The 5,677-nt window shown below is 42.8% G+C and overlaps 1 non-coding gene across 1 annotated transcript; it reads right to left on the bottom strand.

Moving 5' to 3' along the window:
* Positions 1-5,276: 5,276 nt before the first annotated feature.
* On the bottom strand, positions 5,277-5,348 carry TRNAC-GCA. The gene has a single exon. It is a non-coding gene; the product is annotated as a tRNA-Cys (tRNA).
* Between the last annotated feature and the right edge of the window lie 329 nt (positions 5,349-5,677).

The raw sequence follows: 5,677 nt of genomic DNA, 5'->3' as shown, positions 1-5,677 counted from the left end.
ATCACAGATGCAATGGACGTGAACTTGGGCAAACTTTGGGATATAGTGAGGGACAGGGAGGCGGGGTGTGCTGCAGTCCATGGGGTCACAAAGAGTTGGACACGACTCTGCTCCGTCACACGACTGGGTGACTGAGCAACAATAAAAGAGTGAATGAGGTATTATAGAAGGCATGGCAACCAGACGTTCCATGAATGGAACCCACTTCAAGGATCTAATGATACTGTGTAAGTATTTTTCTCCCAAGGCCAAAGCAATATGTTATTTTCTGCTGAATTAAAAAAAAACAAAAAACAAAAAAACTTTTTGAAATAATAAAGTTGTGGAACAATTCTGGAAACTTCTTACCGAGGACAGGCACACCCCCCTGAGAGAAAACTGCCCTTGTGATGCTTTTGGAGGCCATGGGCAGGCTTGATTGATGCTTGGAAAACCATTGTTTAGCAGTGATGGGTACATTGTATACCAACAGGAATGGTTAAACATTAAAATTAGTGAATTTAACTGGTTAAAATAAATGAAATTAAAACAGGTTCAAGTGCTAAGATCTAGGTCAACTCCCCAGACCTCCATAGAGCAAAAGGCTCCTGGTTAGGGTGGAATAGCAACTGGAGTCAGTTCATAAGAACTGACAGTAGTTTATTTATTTCTAAAGAAGAGTATCATTGTCATCTGCTCCTAATTCAGATGGAGACACAGGCCATAAGTCTCTGGAGCCCAGAGATTTTTAGACAAGTTACTGTCATAGAGCTCATGTCAATCAGAAAGTGAAAGTATAGCTCAGTAATGTCCAACTCTTGGTGACCTCATTGACTGTAGCCCGCCAGGCTCCTCTGCCCATGGATTTCTCCAGGCAAGAAGACTAGAGTGAGTTGCCATTTCCTGCTCCAGGAGATCTTCCCAATGCAGGGATAGAATCCAGATCTCCTGCATTGCAGGCAGATTCTTTACTGTCTGAGTGACCAGAGTCTTCTAAGCCTGCCTGACTCACCCTCCATCCTAATTCATCCAGAGGTGGGGGCAGTAACATTTATGGAGGATCATAGGATTTCTGGCACTTACCATCATTCTCCAATGACCTGGGGACTCCAAGGAGGAATAATGACCTGCTGGCAAAGGTATACTAACCAAACATATTGTGCTATGCTATGTTATGCTAATTATAATTTATAATATACCTTCCCTTCCCATGTAAGACCTCAAAGCAGATTACATCAAAAAGATTAATGAAAGCACTGTATCAGAATCTATATCAACATATTGTTGAGGCAAACTAATCCTTGCCCGCAGGGAACTTACCCTCTGGCTGGAGAGATAAGCAGTAAACTCCTGATAGAAGTTAAATACTTTGTATTCATTACTGTTGATCAAGACAAAGTGAAAGCTCAAAAGAGTCATTTAAAATACCAGTCGAAGCACTGAATTTCTTATGAATTCAACCAAGGTCACAACCTGGCAGGCCAGAGCTATAGCTGTTTGTCTGGTGTAGTGCTTTTTTCTCCTTCTCCTTGTTTTAATTAAATTGGGATGCCTTTAGGGTAGACAGGTCTCCAGTTTTCCCAATTACTCACATATGCTGCCTGCCTGGCTCCTAGAGGCATTTGTGTTGCATCTTCCAGTAAAACACCTCTGTTCAGAGGAGAAAAAAGAATATTTTGAGATGAGAGAGCAAAGGAAGATATTAAGGCAAATGCAGAAAATCTGAGCCCTTAAAGAGTGAGTCAGATTTGGATGGATAGAGACTATTGGGCCATAAATCATCTTCCTCTAACAGTTGAGTTTCACATCAATTGAAATAAAGACACAGACATAGGTTGGGACCCAACATTAGCTTTGTTATGTATGTAATAGCCAGGATAGACTGGGTTATTCTGCTGTAAAAAGCATCTCCAAAGTCTCAGAGGCTTAATACATCAGAAATATTGACTTCTCATTTCTGCTCCATGCCCACTACAGGTTGTTTCTGCATCTTGCCCATCGTAGTCACACAGGACCTAGGCTGACAGAAGGATGTAGGTCTTTGAACCCGCGAGTCTGGGCTGCAGGGGAATGATTTTCCAGATACTCAGCCTCCATCTGGCCTTGTTCTTAAAACTGGTCTGCTTGAGAACTCACCCCTCCCTTTTATAAGAACCTTTGTCCCCTCTTCAAAATAAACCATATCTTATACTCAATTTTACTATTGTTCTTTTCTGCAAGGCATAAACATCTCTTTAGCACTGAAAAGAGCAATTTAGGAATGTATAGTGCCTGAGAGAATCTTGAAGGGAGCTGGTTTCAGAATCATGGCCAGACACATAGGTGTCTGTCTAATCCATCTGTCTAATCTATCCATCCATCAGTCTCCCTCCCTCCATCCCTCCCTCCTTCTCTTCCTCCCTTCCTTCCACCCAGCTCTCTACCTGTCTATCCATTGCTTGATCCATCTATCTCATCTATCCATGTAGCTCAGCTGTCCATCTATCTCAACTATCTTAAACTTAGAATGCATAAATGGAGTGTTTGTCACAGGGATGCTTCCTAACACATTGTGTTGAATTTTAAAAAATGAAGCACACATTCTTCCCGAGTACAAAGTTGACTTGGCTAACTGGCCTGACAGTGAAGACCACTTTGCTTGTTATGTTATATGGCAGACATCTTCTGTGGATTAAAGGAACTAAATCTGCAGCTCCAAGGTTTTAAAGAAAATATATTTAAAGCACACCATACACAAGCCGGGAGTCACATACTCTAACTTTTTGGCAGATGATAAACATTTTAGATGTAAACTTAAAACCTTATGAGAAGATACAAAAACTTTAAAAAAAAAAAAAAGTCCTTTAGGGAGTATGATAGTGGAAAAAGCAAATTATGTTTAAAGACCATTATCTTGGCTTCTTGGCTCAGTGACAGAACTGGCTCCCTTATGGGCTGAGGAGACTAGCCTTCTAGAGAGTGCTCTTACAAGTGGCCTCAGGGAAGGAAGATAGGAGGGTCCACGAAGAGTGAGAGGCATGGGCAGTTGAGAGAGAAGAGCTGAGAAGCCAGTGTCACAAAATGGCCCTCACAGCACCTGTAGGTTGGTGGGTGCTGGGCTGGTAAGGCCAAGATCCCAGGCCTGCTCTTTTTTTTTTTTTTTTTTCAGTTCTACCAGTTTATTGCTACCAACCCGTCACCCTCCACCCTCATGCACACATGCTCAGTCATGTAACCCCATGGACTGCAGCCCGCCAGGCTCCTCTGTCCATGGACTTTTCCAGGCAAGAATACTGGAACGGGTTGCCATTTCCTTCTCCACCAGGCCTGCTCTTTGAAGCCCGGAGCTCCCCTTTGGTTGCTGATGTTGCACCCAAGCTGTCTCACCAAAATGTACAGTCAGAGGACCAGCAACAGGTGACAAGTTTGCATCTTAGCCAAAACTCATCATTGCTAATATAAAACTAGCTCAGAGCCAGTGTTCTGAAGCCATAAGGTCAAGGACATACTGTGTGAGGAGAGAAGTCCTCAATAGTACGTCTGTGGAAAGCCCTTTACAAACTCTTATTGAAGACAAGGGTGGGGAACCAAGTGTCCCCACTGTGCACGTGCCATCCTACCCCACTTCTCTGGAGGTTTCTAGACAGCCCAGCTCACTGCTTGTTCCCTCGGGGTGCTCCCAGGGAAGGGATCCCAGGTTGAAGACACCACTTCTGAGTGAAGACCCTATGCTATGTGTTGTCCGGGCCCAGAGGTGCCTGCTTGGAGATAGGCTTTTATTTTTTCCCATTTCTGGAGAAAAGATTTAGGTGCATTGAATGTAAACCAACAGTGAAGGATATTATTGGCAGGGCATTTTTTCACTTGTCTTTTTATTTTCACATACAAAATGTAATTGGAACATGTTAAGAAACATCAATACTGACTTCTACTGGAAAGCAAAATCGTGAAAAATGCACCAGGACCAAGGGAAGAGGTGCTGAATCTTGATAAGTCAGAGCTCTATGAGGGGGAGAGACCGAGATCAGCATGCCTGTTTAGGGTGGGGTTTCTGATTTCCTCTCTGTTTTTTTAATTGAAGTATAGTTGATTTACATTGTTACATCAATTTCTGCTGTATAGCGAAGTATTAATAACTCAGTTCTATACATATGTACATTCTTTCTAAATTCTTTCCCATTATGGTTTATCCCAGGATACTGAATATAGTTCCCTGTGCTATACAGTAGGACCTGATTGTCCATCCATTCTATATGTAAGAGTTCTCATCTGCTGACTCCAAACTCCCAGTTCTTTCCTCCCCATGATTCACTTTCTTATTGCCCCACGTCCTCAGCCTCTGCTCCAGGGCTGGTAGAGGTAGTGCGATGGCAGAGGACAGAGCAGTGTAGACACTTAGGTTTGAGTCAGCCAGAATGTGGCTCAGTTCTCAATTTCAATTATATAAAATTGAAATTCAGGCCTCAATTTCAATAATACTTATTATTAATAATAATATCTTTAACAATAACATTTTCTAACAAATTTGTGGAGTGCCGAATATGTGTTTAGCACTAAGCTAAGCTTTTAATATCTTATAATTTTCCAAACATAACCCTATAATATCAATTCAGTTGTGAAGAAAGTGAGACTTAAATGCCCAGGGTCCCATAGGTAGTATATCCAATTTCAAAGCCACACTCTTCTTAGTAACTTTATTTACTTATTGGCTGTGCTGGGTCTTCATTGTATGGACTTTTCTCTAGTTGCAGAGAGTGAGGGCTACTCTTTGTTGCAGTGTACGGGCTTCTCATGGTAATGGCTTCTCTTATTGTGGAGCATGGGCTCTATGGCATGCAGACTTCGGTAATTGCAGCACACGGGCTCGATAGTTGCGGCTCCTGGGCTCTAGAGCACAAGGTCAGTAGTTGTGGCACACGGGCTTAGTTGCTCTGTGGCATGTGGATCTTCCAGGATCAGGGATTGAACCCATATCTCCTGTGTTGGCAGGTGGATTCTTTACCACTGAGCCACCAGGGAAGCCCCAGAGCCACATTATTTGGGCTATGCTGCTTTGGTTTGCTTCACTGCACAATGGGAACATGAGAATCTTTGTAACAGAGTTGTATGGATTCTATCTGTGTGTAAAACAGATAGAATAGTGACCATTTTAGTGGGTTAACAATAAATGCTGATTCCTGTAAGTAAGTAAGTGAAGTCGCTCAGTCGTGTCTGACTCTTTGCAACCCCATGAACTGTAGCCCAACAGGCTCCTCTGTCCCTGGGATTCTCCAGGCAAGAATACTTGAGTGGGTTACCATTTCCTTCTCCAGGGGATCCTCCCAACCCAGGGATCGAACCTGGGTCTGCTGCATTGCAGGCAGACACTTTAACCTCTGAGCCACCAGGGAAGCTGCTACACTAATGTTTATTGCAGGCTTACTGTGTCCCTACATTGTGTTATGCTCCCCTTGTATATTCACTTATTTAATCTTATCCTCCTAACAGTCCTATGAAGTAGGCACCACTATTATCCCCAGTTTACAAATGAGGATCTCATGGTTTGGAATAGTTAAATAGCTCATCCAAGGTCACAAAGCTGATCAATGGTAGGGCTGGGATTTGCATGCATACCACCTGGCTCAAGAGCCCAAGCCCTGAGTAAGCAATAATATCTTTATTATCATCACTATAAGAGGGTGTATTAGTCAAGGTTCTCCAAAGAGACAGAACCAATAAT

This window comes from Bos indicus x Bos taurus, chromosome 2, assembly GCF_003369695.1.
Source record: "Bos indicus x Bos taurus breed Angus x Brahman F1 hybrid chromosome 2, Bos_hybrid_MaternalHap_v2.0, whole genome shotgun sequence".
Lineage (NCBI taxonomy): Eukaryota > Metazoa > Chordata > Mammalia > Artiodactyla > Bovidae > Bos > Bos indicus x Bos taurus.
Note: the sequence above shows the minus strand (reverse complement) of the source record. Positions and strands in the feature narration are given on the sequence as shown.